Source organism: Oenanthe melanoleuca, chromosome 3, assembly GCF_029582105.1.
Source record: "Oenanthe melanoleuca isolate GR-GAL-2019-014 chromosome 3, OMel1.0, whole genome shotgun sequence".
Lineage (NCBI taxonomy): Eukaryota > Metazoa > Chordata > Aves > Passeriformes > Muscicapidae > Oenanthe > Oenanthe melanoleuca.
Window position 1 is genome coordinate 92,180,163 of NC_079336.1, and position 12,752 is coordinate 92,192,914.

The following is a 12,752-nucleotide window of genomic DNA, read 5'->3' on the forward strand; positions in this document are numbered from 1 at the left end:
TCAGTGCAGCAAGAGATGCAAAGCACCTAGTGTTGCTTAAGCATGCAGTCTGTATCACTGTAATTTTATTAAATTGAGCTTAAAGTCCACTGGTATTTGTGTTTTGTTATTTCTGAACAGCCCAACTGATCTCAGTGGGACCACTGGTGGAGTGTGGTCTTAAATATAGCAGAGGCTGAGCCCATGTTAATTAAGTAGAGTGGTTTACTTAGGGTTAGGTAAATAAGAGAGAATTGCAATATAAACATGTGGGACTTTTCCTGTAGGCCCTGGAACGACAGCCCAGACAGATGAACTCCATGGAGAACTGAGGGAACACTCGGGAAAACAGCAGTGGGGAAAGCAGCTCACAAGCAGTATTTTTACAAGAGAGGAAACTTTTCCACTGTGTAAGTGTTGATTGATTACTGTTTTCTTAAGTTCTTTTAGCACAGGGCAAAAAAACCCCTACAAGGTGTAATGATGTTTCAAATGACTGCATACTGACCCAAAAGGGGCTTCAGTCACTGGCTGGCTGCTTTTATTTCCCTTCAGAGGCAGCTCCCAGCTGGCTCAGTGCCCCATCTACAGGCCCTTCCCTTCACTTCATGCCTCTCTCATGCAGGCAAGACCTACTGCATTGATTTAAATAATGAAAATGACATCTCTTGGAAGAAGAATCTTCCCAGAAATTACAATTCAGCTGCTTCTCCCTGTGAATCTTGTTACATGAATAATGCATTTCATAAAAAAATACACAAGATATTAAATGAATCTTCAAGAGAGGCTGATTACAATGTGCAGCAGTGTCTATTCCCCATCCTCTGGAGACACAGTTTTGTTTGCATTTTCACTGGCAAGGTTTAATAATAACTTGAAATCAGAGTAAGTAATTCACATAAAAATTCACATCCTCAATGCTCTGCACACTTTCCAAAGTCTCTGGGCCAACAAGAAAGAGGAATACTTTATTGGGAAGTCAACTCAAGATTGAAAACAATTTTCTTAAGATGAGGACGAGGTTGTCAGACTGAAATAGTAGGAAAGAACCTATTAATAATTCTTGTATTAAAAAGAAAATGATCAGTGAAAGCCACAATCCTAGCCTACCATAAGGAAACCTGAGATGTTTTTATTACCTATGCTTAGAGCATGAGAACAAAGGAAAAGAACAATTTAAGCTCCTCTGCAACTGAATTTTGCCAAGCTCTGGCACTGTGCAAGAGATGTGTAGATGCCCACAACCTTTCTAGCAATGAGAAACTAGAGAACACCTTATCACAAAGAGCAACACTCAGAGAAACTAATTTTGCCCTCCAGCAATGTAGCTGCTACATCATCCCTAACCTCTTAATGTCATTGAGAGCCAAAGCAGCCTGCTGAATAGAAAAATCCCTCAAAGCTGGCATCCCAGCAATGTGGGTCAGCTCAGGAATGACACATTCCCAGGCAGATTTAAAGCTATACACTGTGGGGATAACCCAGGTATGGAGATGTCACTCTGTTTACAGATGGAGGTGTGTTTTGTAACACCCAAAAACCACAGTATCACTCTTTGTGTTGGATATGTCCCCAGTACTGAGAAGAGTGCCATCCCTTCCAGGGACACATCCATATTTCAAGGGAAATGATTGTGTATTGGTGCTGCCTGGAAATTCATGCAAACAATTTTTTATTGCCCTGCCAAGTATTAGTCATCAACCAATCGAGGTTTATGGGGTCACAGCTGCCAACAGCTCCTGCATGAAACACTGGGAACCAACAGATGCAATGGAACAGGTTTGGATCTGAGGGCTTTTAGCTCAGCTGAAATAACTCTTCATTCTTATGTCAACTGGACTGCAGGAATGAGGGATTCTAACTCAGAGTATCACCTACCACCTCCCATGAACTTTATGTTCAACCAGTTTCAGGATCCCTTTAACACTTCCATGGGCAAACTGGCCCCCACGTGCAGTCTGTAGCATTCAGGTTCAAAGCCTCTTTTCACAAATCAAGTCAAAGATACATCACAAACAACCCTAAATGAACTCACTTTGAGCTCTGGGCAGTTAGTCATACACTCAGTCCTTTTCTCAACTCCCTTTATTCCCATGGTCATCCTGGTCCAAGATCCTTTAAAGCCAGTGGAAGGATAGCCAGCAAGTGGCCTTGGTTTTGATTGTGGAAAAGAAAGATTATGAAAGTCTGGAGGGATGCTGAACTGTCTTGGCACTTTGGACAGAATTTTTTTAATGCAGAGCTGGTCATATTATAGGGTCTGAACCCATATTTATGCCAGATAAAGGATTAAAGGAAAGTGTCAGATCAAATACGGAGGTAAATTTAGGTGACAAAACTGAAGTTTTTTAGGAAAGTTAAAATTCTATCATTCCCAGTGATGAACCCTAATTGTATTTGGAAATTACAGGCCATGGACTTCAGGCAAATGCATCAAACTCACAGAATAAAAATAGCCATAAACTGATTACAATAAAAGCATATCTGACAAGTACATTTTCACTACCAAAACCAAGAGCAGTATGCACAATCATCATAGAAACAAGGGAATTCTACTTCAGAAGGTTCTCACAGATCAAAAAAAGCCCTAAGTGCTATTCTTAAATATGATACTAAACCTTTACTACCAGTAGCTTTCAGCATCTTCACTTTATAAGGCTTTGGAGACTTTAATGCTCTAATTACAGCATCCAGCATGGATAATCCAGTAGTATTTTCTGACGACCAGCATTAAAAGACCACATGCCTGTGTCCCTAACTTTGGAGCTTGGCAGAGGGACAGACATAATTTAAACAGTGTCTGCTGGTGGTTCAGCAGCAGATGATCCCAGGTCTCTGGATCTGTCTTTGTACAGCAATTGGCCACAGACTGTAAAGGGATTTACAGGAACTTTATAGCTCAGCATTCTCAGCTGAAAAGTTGAATCATTCATCAAAAAGAAAGAGCAATTGTGTTTATATGGCAAACAAATCCCTTGCTGGATGCTCAAGAGTCCTGTTACTCAAGGAAGTTGAAGTGAAGAATTCCTGATTCGATTTAGTGGAGTTCCCTGCCTGCTCCTAGGAGCTGCTGGAGAGCTGAGGGCTCTCCTCTGATATCAGCTTTCTGCTCTGGCTGATTTTAATGAAGGACTAACACTATCAAGAAGAGTGAAACCTGGGGAGCTGGGCCTTGTGTTACCAGCAGTGTGACACAGGGGCCTGGAGCAGAGGCAAGGGCTGGTCTGCCCCATGGAGTGTCCTCTCCATCACAGCCCCTGCAGAGCTGCATCCCTTGGAGCAGGGCCAGGGGAGGGAGGACAGGCTGAGGGCACTGGAGGAATTAATGACGTTCACCCAGTGATTTTTCCTACCCATTATGGTCAAGAAGCTTTTTAAACTCTGCCTGGAGGATGCTGCAGTAATTCTGCAACGCTGACACTGGAATTGGAGGAGGGAGGGAAGATTCTTTGGCATTAGCATATTCTCAGTTAACATCAATGGTGCAGCTAAAGACATTGCATGACTTTTTAAAAGCCACTGGTAGAGAGATAACAGTGGAGCTACAGATATTTACACTGCTCAAAACCCACTTTTTAGTCAATGTTCAAAGGCTAGTGGTTTTAACCTTGGTGGTGGTAAATCACTCAGGTTTTGCCCAGCATTTTTTATGTGAGCCAAAAACTAAAAATAAAAATGTCTTGAAGTACAGGACACTTACATATTAAAAAAATAAGGGGTAGGAACATGCCAGCTTATTTTCCACCTGTGATTATTTGTCTCAAGCTACTAGCTCACCTTTTGTGAAGGATATTAATCTCTTGGTTATCTGGGTTAGCAGAAAACCCCAGTGTAAGGCCAGCCATTTCTGTTTTACACAGGGATGGAGAGGATTAGAGACATTTGCACCTTATAAAGAATAACACTTCTTCCAAACACATTGTGAATATCTGCTCATTATGCAAAGAGTGAGAACATATAAGATGAAACTCTGAGATGAGAAAGACACAGATAAAAACCTGCCAGTTCCACTGTGCAGGAAAATGCTGGTGTGCCTCAGAGAACCACCTGAGAGGGGGAGACACTGTCTGCTCTGCTCACAAACTGGAAGAGAACAAGAGTTTCTCCTGACCCTCACTTGTCATTTTTGTACACATCAGGACAGGAATCATCAGGAATCTGGACACCTGTCACCTGGCTACTGCATCCCAACCAATTCAAGCTGTCTCCAAGAGACCACAGCTGTGTATCTCCCAGCAGGTCTGACCCTTCCCATCCAGGGTGGCCAGGTCCCCACCTGAAGCTTTACTGGTTGGTTTCTGGGGTCTAAGGAGAGATCCTTTTCCATACACTGCCTCCATACAAGCACATGCTTAGGGATGCAAGATCTGAAAATTATATTTTTTACAGAAACATAGAAGATGAAGATTATGTTTGTTCTTTTTCCTGCTTCTTTATGAGCACTGTGCTAATAAACTTGGTTTCTTGGTTCCCTCAGTGTCATCACCCTTCAAGCCTTCAGAATAAAACAAAAATAAAACATCATCATCAGCCATTTTTCTTTCATATTCATAAAAATTCCTGTCCAGCTCACCTGACAGACCTGTCCATTTCCACAGGTATTACCAATAAATGAATCACACGTGCACTGCACAGTACAGAGCCTGAGGAAATTAATTCTGCACTTTGAATACCAAAAAAGGGATTTTTCTATTCTATACTTAAATTTCAATTTACAGAATGTACAAAACCCAATGTATTTTAATTCTAAAATAGCAAAACAAAAATTCCCATTAAAATGTCCAGTATTCTAAGTAGGATGGAGGAAAAACTACTGTACTTAAGCACTTATATACAATCAAAAGCTTGAAGAAGAAATTTAGAGCTTTGTAAAAGGAAGGAAATAACAAATCCAGTTGCTTTAAAATAAGCCCTGTCAAATCATCTCATTCTAAGAATGTCTGCCTAATATGACTTTTTAAAATGCACTCTTCAGGAATGTAAGCAGAACAGGAAGCATTACTGGAGTAAATTTTCATTTATTGTGAACATCCACTTAACAATACCCTATTGGAGCATTCCTAGAACAAATGCTGCTGGCACTGTGAAGGGAGACTTGCTGCCTATTACAGCTGTACTGGAACAAACTTGGAGGCCACAGAAGTTGTGTTCTGAAAGTGATGCCATGCTTTCAGGAACTTATCTGATTACTCATTCCCACAGCAAAACAACAGCACCAAGAGTAATAACAGAATAGAAAGCTTGGTGGAAACAACTGAGCCCTCATATATAAAGTAAATCCTACTTAAGCCTGACTGAAGATGTAAAGTAATGAAGATACAAGACACTCACTTTGGACTCTCAAGTTGCCAGAGAATTTATTTCTTGAAAGCCTAGAGCAAGAATTATTAATAATATTGTATTCTTACAATAGTATACAAATTCTTTTCAATCTTGACCTTTCCTGATTACTTAACCTTCACCATGCCAATTAGATGTTTTCTACTGAAAAGACACCTAACAGGTAAGTAATTTCTTCTCAACCACTGAGCAAGTCAATGCTCAAGCAGCCAGGAACATACTGCAGGTCTCCTGGATGCAGGCTGCTGGCTGTACCCCTAGAAAATCACCCCTGGGAAATTCTGATCCTGCTTTGACAGTGAGGTAAGACTGTCAATGTGCACAGAGTGAGAAGAACTTCTCACCTTCTACAGAATGTTAAATTATATGAATAATTAAGTTTTTAAAGAAAGGCTGCTTCTCTGGTCTAGCTTTGATGAACATCATGCTGAGAATTGCATGAAACAGTATAAAACTAGTTTCAAACATATTTTAATCATAACTTAATATTAACTGATTCCAAAATGGAAACAGCCAGTGTTTTACAGTCACTTATGGTACACAGTTCCTTCCTGGAACTGCAAATTACCCAGCAGGTTTTGCAGTTCCAGTCAGCTGAGCTCCTACAGAATCATCATGCCAAATTCACACTCAACCTCAACAACTCTGCCCTTCCCAGCACAGTATCCTGTGAAACATTGATATCAATGCTGAAGTCTTTAGTTTCAAATGCATTTCTCAGCAAATACAAGATGAAGCATACCCCAAGTGATCTTTTTCCTATAAATTATAAGTTAAACAGTGAAAGTTTCATTTAAACTACAAAAAATTGATGACAAATTTGCAGATAGAGAGCTAGGACTTCTTTTAGCAAATGGCTTGCAATTATATTTAAGGAAATATTTATATTCATTATTTACATGTGAGTGGTTGGAGCACTTTGGTCTCATTTACAGCAGATAATTTTGGCTTTCTTCATCACTTACTTCCAGTTTTGTTTCTTCCTTCCCTCATGAGTGAATGGCTTTATGATCAGCAATGGTCTTTTCAGGACTCTGAGATGCAGATGCTGGGGACTACACAGACACTTTTCAGGAAGGAATTAGAAAATTCCAAAATAAATCAAGGTTTAGGTATTTGACAGTTTGAACCTATTTTGCTCCTCCTCCTAATCCTATCTCCCAAGAAAATATGAATAATAAATTTGAGTAAGTGCACTAACCATTTAACCAATGCTAAACCCACCACAATAATTAGTGCATTAACTGAAAAATCTCAAATTAGCAAACTAAAGCATACCAGGATAACCTGAGGACTGTAAAAGGTCAAAGTGCTTAGGAGTACCATGGAGGTGGAGGGAGACAGAGAGCAGTCAGAAAGCTGGCTAAGAAAACCAGGCAGCCAAAGGCTCCTGTCAGCAATGTCTGAAAAAGCCAGTGCTCACTGAAGGCTGGATGTATCAGTGGGTTTTTATGTTACTTTAATCCCCCTTTTTAGCATTGCTTTTTCTTCATTGTTATAAGAAAGAATCCCTTGAGCTTGTGTGTGATTACCTACACCAGTCATCAGGGACTGATGGAGACACAGAATACTAGAATGGCCAAGATGTAATCCAGGGCTTAGCTGAAGGCTGAGGAAATCAAGCTATACCACATAAGGAAGGAAAAAGCACAAGGTCCATTCCCAATGGAGAGCTACAAGGAAAAAAAAAAAAAAAAAAAAGAGTGGGGAGGAAAGCCAGCAGATGATCTTAGCAGTGTAATTTCACAAACCATCTTCCAAGACCAGGAAGGCATGGAGGAGTGTTGGTTTCTGTCATTTATGTTCAGTTCACAAGTGCCTGCCTACACAGACTGGTGAAAGTGCCACCCTTTAAATATTGGGTTTTATCTCTGGAAATGAACAAGTGAATAAGTGAGTGGACTTCCTGATGCACAGAATCCATAGCTACACTTCCCTCCATCTGTGGAAGATGTTCTGTGAATACACTGTGTGGCCAAATTTAATGAACATGTCCATAAAGCACAGAAAAGTTTGATTTCAAGGTAGGCAATGTGTTATTTTCCCTTCCAAGCAGCCTTGTCAGATACAGTTAGAGAGTAACATTATAAAATAGCCCTCAGGAAGAATTTTTGTCAGTTTTCCCCCACCTAACCCACAGTATATTTAAAGCACTATGGATAAAACACTACATGTATCTGGCAGGTAATATGAAACTCCAGGGTAGGAATTATGGCTCCATGAACAAGTTGGGATGTCTGCTCTTTCTGGAAATGCTAAGGAGTTTCTAAAAGGTATAGAGGTGATAGAGCAGGTGTAAAACAATTATTTATTCTGGCAGTCCTGTGCAACAAGCAATACCAAAGACAAGATTACAACATGTTATTCTGTTGCTTTCTTGAAAAACAATAAGCACTGAAGAAGGCATCTATTTCAATCCCAACCAAAATCAAAGAAGCTTTCTGCAATGCAAAAAAGGAGCAGTCACTTAGGAATATAATGCTAATTATGTTCTTCAATGTCCTCAACTTGGAGCTTGTTCTCCAAACCCTCCATCCCTCACAACAAGAGCTGCAGAAAGCCCACTTTGTTGCATATCCATTCTGTCTTGGATTTGGACTATTTTTCTTCATGTTTCACTTTGCAATACAGCTGCTGGAGTCAAGAGATTGGAATACTATTTAGCAGCATAATTTCACTTCTCTGTCTAGCATTTCATGCCTCTGAGCTCCTTCTGAATTCAATTCCTTTCCACACCTCTTCAGCTGTGGGTAACAGATCAAGTTCAGCATTTTCCAGCAGCACAAAAATCCAGATACTCAAAGTGTTCACCTTCCACACTCATACATGGATGCATATAATTTCTCACTCCTGGGTGATGAATGAGTCATCTGTCTACAGTGCAGAAACAAGCTGAATTATTGAATGACTTTTTCTAAAGAAAAATATACTCTTAAACTTCTTCATCACACTTGCCTTCCATGACAAGCACCCCCAGGGTGACACACTGTCTATTTCATCCCTCAGGTATCAGGCTAAAGGTGTCACTGACATAAAGGTGTTGCCCTAGTAAAGGTCCTTGGATATATGGTTGTCTGCTGCTATTTGAGCATTTACTGCTGGTTGTAGTTCCTGAGTCACACATTTTGCTGTAGGCAGTGAAATACCACTGTAGTCAGAGCTATTAAAAACCAGGCTATCAATACATCCTATGTTAACATTAACTCAGTTAACCTGGATGACCTCTTTGGCTGTTGAGCAATATTTAATTTATTCTCCCTCCTGCCTGCAAACTGAGTAGGTGCAAACCTAAAACTGAATCCTGGTATCTACCTCACTTAATTTCTCAATATCACAGTGTCTCATAACTTGCTTGTATTGCTGCCCTCTGCTCCCTCTACAGGACTTGTATCTGTTGGAGATGTGCTGCATCAACATTACCATCTCTGAGGATAAATCAGGCTGTCATGTTGGAATTTATCTAAAGCCTTCTCAAAGTCAGCAGAGAAACACAGAGAGAAGTCCATTTGTCCCAATGTATAACATCTCAGGCTTAGGATTGCTTACTTCATCCTGTCTCCTGAACATAACTGATTACAGGCTGACTTCTATCCTTTTTTTCTCAGTGTTGCTCTATGTTCCTTCAAGAATTTAAAAGATTTTAAGTGCCTGGTTTATCAGATAGACAGCTCAGTGTCAATCACTGTTTGTGACATTAGGAATTGTTATGGAAGAATGTAGATCTGTAAAGTTTCAGCTATTTTGTTTTGAACTATTACAAGGCTGTGGCATTTAATCTGTAATATCACCCTCTTCTGTCATATCCTTTACTTTCTGGCTGCTAAGTCAACCCCTCTCTCTGTGTCTATTCCCAGGCTCATGAGAAGAAAAATTTTAAAGCTCTATTCTGTATTCTTACCTTTCTTTCCAGAGTATTTTTTTCTCTGCAGCATACTTTGTTGGTTTTGATTTTCATCTGACTAACTCCTTTTTATTCTCAGAAATCTCCTGTTGCCCAGGTAAGGGGGGTTGGGTTCCCTTGCACTTCTGGCTTTATTGTAAAATTTCTTAATTCCTTCCTTCTCCTACCTTTCTTGCACAGTTTCTATAATTTTCAGAATCCTGACAGTACCTTTATGGTTGCTTAGCTTTGTATCTTTTCATCTGCCTTCACAATGAAGTGATTTTATATTCCAGTTTGGAAATACCTTCAGGTTTTTTCTGTGTTTTTACTCTCTTCTGTTTATTGGATCTCCCTTTCAAAGTCTATTACTCATGATTGTTTCATTTTAATTTTCAATCTACCTACAAAACTTTGAAATTTTCTTATTTACATTCTTTCAAATTTAACCTCAGCTAGAGAATCTGCTGGTCCCAGAAAGCCGAATGAAGTTTTGATATTGCAATATATTTGATTTCTTGCAAGACCAGCTTTTCTGTTCAGCTGGGATGATGCTGAAACAAGACATTCTAGATAACAGGATCATGTCTACTGTTTGCAAATTGAATCAACCTGTTTTCCCTTTTACTCTTAAACACAAATCTGGGAATTCCCAATGACACTATCCATACAACTGCTTTATTTTCTGGCACTATAATCAAACTGTCCTAGCCCTTCCTCTTTTTATGTGCTTCCCTTGCCACTCCTCACCCAGTTCTTTATAAGAACTATTCCTTACATCTCCTTGGAAGATTTCCAGAGGGCATGAAAAATTAAATACAGACTCCAGATGGCAAGGAATGTAATCCTATACAGATCACGTTCCCAAAGTACTCATGGCCACGAGTTTTTTTTCAGTTTGGTTTGGGGTTTCTTGGGTTCAGGGATTTTTTCTGGGTTGTTGTTTTTCCCTTTTTTCCCTCAAAATCCTGTGTAATATCTTAATTCACTTTAAAGTACCATATCATAAACATTTCCTAGTTTTAAATGTTTCATTTCACAGAGTTCCATACAGGTAAGTTTTCAAGTGCTGGTTCTGCTCTGATGTTTTTGGAAGCTGTTTGATTTATTTTATAATTAATATTTATACTCCATGTGGTATTCTTCACTCATTAATTCTGCACCCATGTCTTGCATACCAGACTTTACAGAAGGCAATCACTAACTTACATCAGTTTCTACAGATGGATAATTAACCCCAAATTGGTAATTTTAAAGTTATATTTAAAAACCCAAAGCCCATTTTCCCTCAATTTTCTTGGAAGTGTCTATTGAGTTTCAGTACAAAAGAAGGTTTTAGAAGTTTCTGCATAATTGTGCAAGTCCACTAGAAAAAAGGGAAATTAAGGAAGTTAAAGAAGAAGAAAATTCAGTGTGAAGATGCTTCATCTTATCCTCTAAATGACTGTAAAATTTTCCAGAACTGGTAAAGCAACACCATTTCCTTTACTGCCCTTCTCTGATATCACTCAACCATTTCAACTGAAGCCACCCAAATGATTCAGCTTGAAGCAGACACTCAAAAATCAATCCAAATGTTTTAAATCTGGCAAAGGTACAAGCATTTAAGAAGAGGATCTCATACCAGCAAACACTTGGCAATCTGAGCTAGAGGCATCCTTTTTTTGCCAGAGCCACAAGCACTGCCCTGGCCAGATGCAAACAGCTGGTTCTGAGCAGTCGCTGCTCAGCTCTGCACTGCTGGCTGCACTTCAGTGCCAGGTGACAGTTTCTATGCTCTGCTCTGACTAAAGCAGCACTGATTTCACTTATCAGAAAGAAAACTTCCTTTCCTATCAGCAAAAACTAGTCTCTCACCCAAGCTGGTGGAAGCTCTGTGCTCACCAATACTGAGGGTAAGGCTGGGAAGCATTAGAAAGCCTGATGTGCAATAGGAGCTGTGCAGTCCCTGGTGTGACCTTCTCCTTAAATAGAGCTACAAACCCTTCTTTCAGAATTTATTTGCCATAACAAAAAGGAAAATAATTCACCACGTTGATGTACAGTACTTTTGTGACTACAAACAAATTTAGGAAATCCTTTCTGTGGAGGCTTCAACAAGAACATACATCTAAATTAGGAAGCTGTAAGCAGCATTGTTTATAGGAGAATAAAAGCTCTCAAATGGTTTGCTACAGCTTCCTAGCAGTCATTTGCTCTTAATCATTACCATATTAAAATACTGAGCAGGAAATATCACTACAATACATTTTTAATTGAACATGGAAAAAAATTAATGGAATTAATTTGTTATTTGCAGATTTCCTCTGCGAAAAATACTGCTTGGCAAGATTACACTGCACACATAAAAGGAACACTGAAAAATGAGCTTGGCATTGGAATGCAAGGTGGAGAATAAAAAAATATGCAGGAAAGGGATTTTGTCCACTAATTAAGGGTAGTGGATTGTAACAAGATTCCTGGAGATTGGCACTCCTTGCATAAATCACTTGAACAAGCTCTTTCAAACAAGGGCATCTCGAGTTGATTTACCCTATCTGGATTGATTTTGAAGATCACTGCACACTTGCTGAAGCAGCCCTACAGCAGAGCTGACAAGGGGAGCTGTCAGGAGTGACCTTTCAGTGCTGCTGGAAGCTCTCCCTGCTCCCCCAAAGATGAGCAGAACCAGCTCTTGCAAGCGTTGTGCTCCAGGTTTGGTCTCCTGTGGTTCACTTAAGGAATGCACTGAGGGGATGCCCATATGAAACCACCATGGAAAGTTTTGGCATTTAAAGAGAGCAGTAAGAAAGTGATTCAAAGGGAGGCAGAATCAAAATCAGAACTCAGGAAGCCTCCTTGATGGCTTGGCCCAGCATCTGGCACACACTGATGCCCCCATCACAGATCATCATCATTGAGTGAGGATGATAACTTTTGATGTGAGATTTAAAATGTAGAACTGTCAGGGCAGAAGTTCTTGCCTCATGTTTTAAATTATCAAGAAAAAGAGCCTCTCTCTGACTTTATAATACCAGCAAGAAACAATGAGCACATGAGGTATTTTGATAGCAGCTGGGATGCTCACCTGTGTCAAGTAAGACACAACTTTTTCTGCTTCACACACCAGAGTTTCATGCTCTTATCTTTCTAACTAAAGCAGTGTCACTTTTACCAAATCAGTTCTATTATGTGGATTAAGCCTAACAGGGCCCTTCTGATTTTTTAATGTGTTTTTCATGCTATAAACAACAACAAACAAGCCTTCCAAAAATGGCTTACACAGAGCTGATTGAGGATTAATCTTTCATGGTGAGCTAAATAAATAAGCAAAAAAAAAATCATCTTGTTTTGTCATTCCAAAATCGCAAAAGCATTTTTGAATTCTGGAACTTGAATTGTCAGCTAAAAATAAGGATAATTCAATTGTTTTTGTGCAGTTTATCACTTTGTTGATGCTTTTGGCAAATGTTTGCACTTCCAGAATGCTTAGTTCAGTGACATAAACATCACATATGAATTCCTATAATTGCTTTTAGCTGAATTCTACATATAGAGAGCTTCCTTAAAGGCT

At 39.5% G+C, this 12,752-nt stretch overlaps 1 protein-coding gene across 1 annotated transcript in view; it reads right to left on the bottom strand.

Moving 5' to 3' along the window:
* SUSD4 (sushi domain containing 4) overlaps positions 1 to 12,752 on the bottom strand; it is a 67,783-nt gene that overhangs the window by 5,074 nt on the left and 49,957 nt on the right. The window lies entirely within an intron of this gene.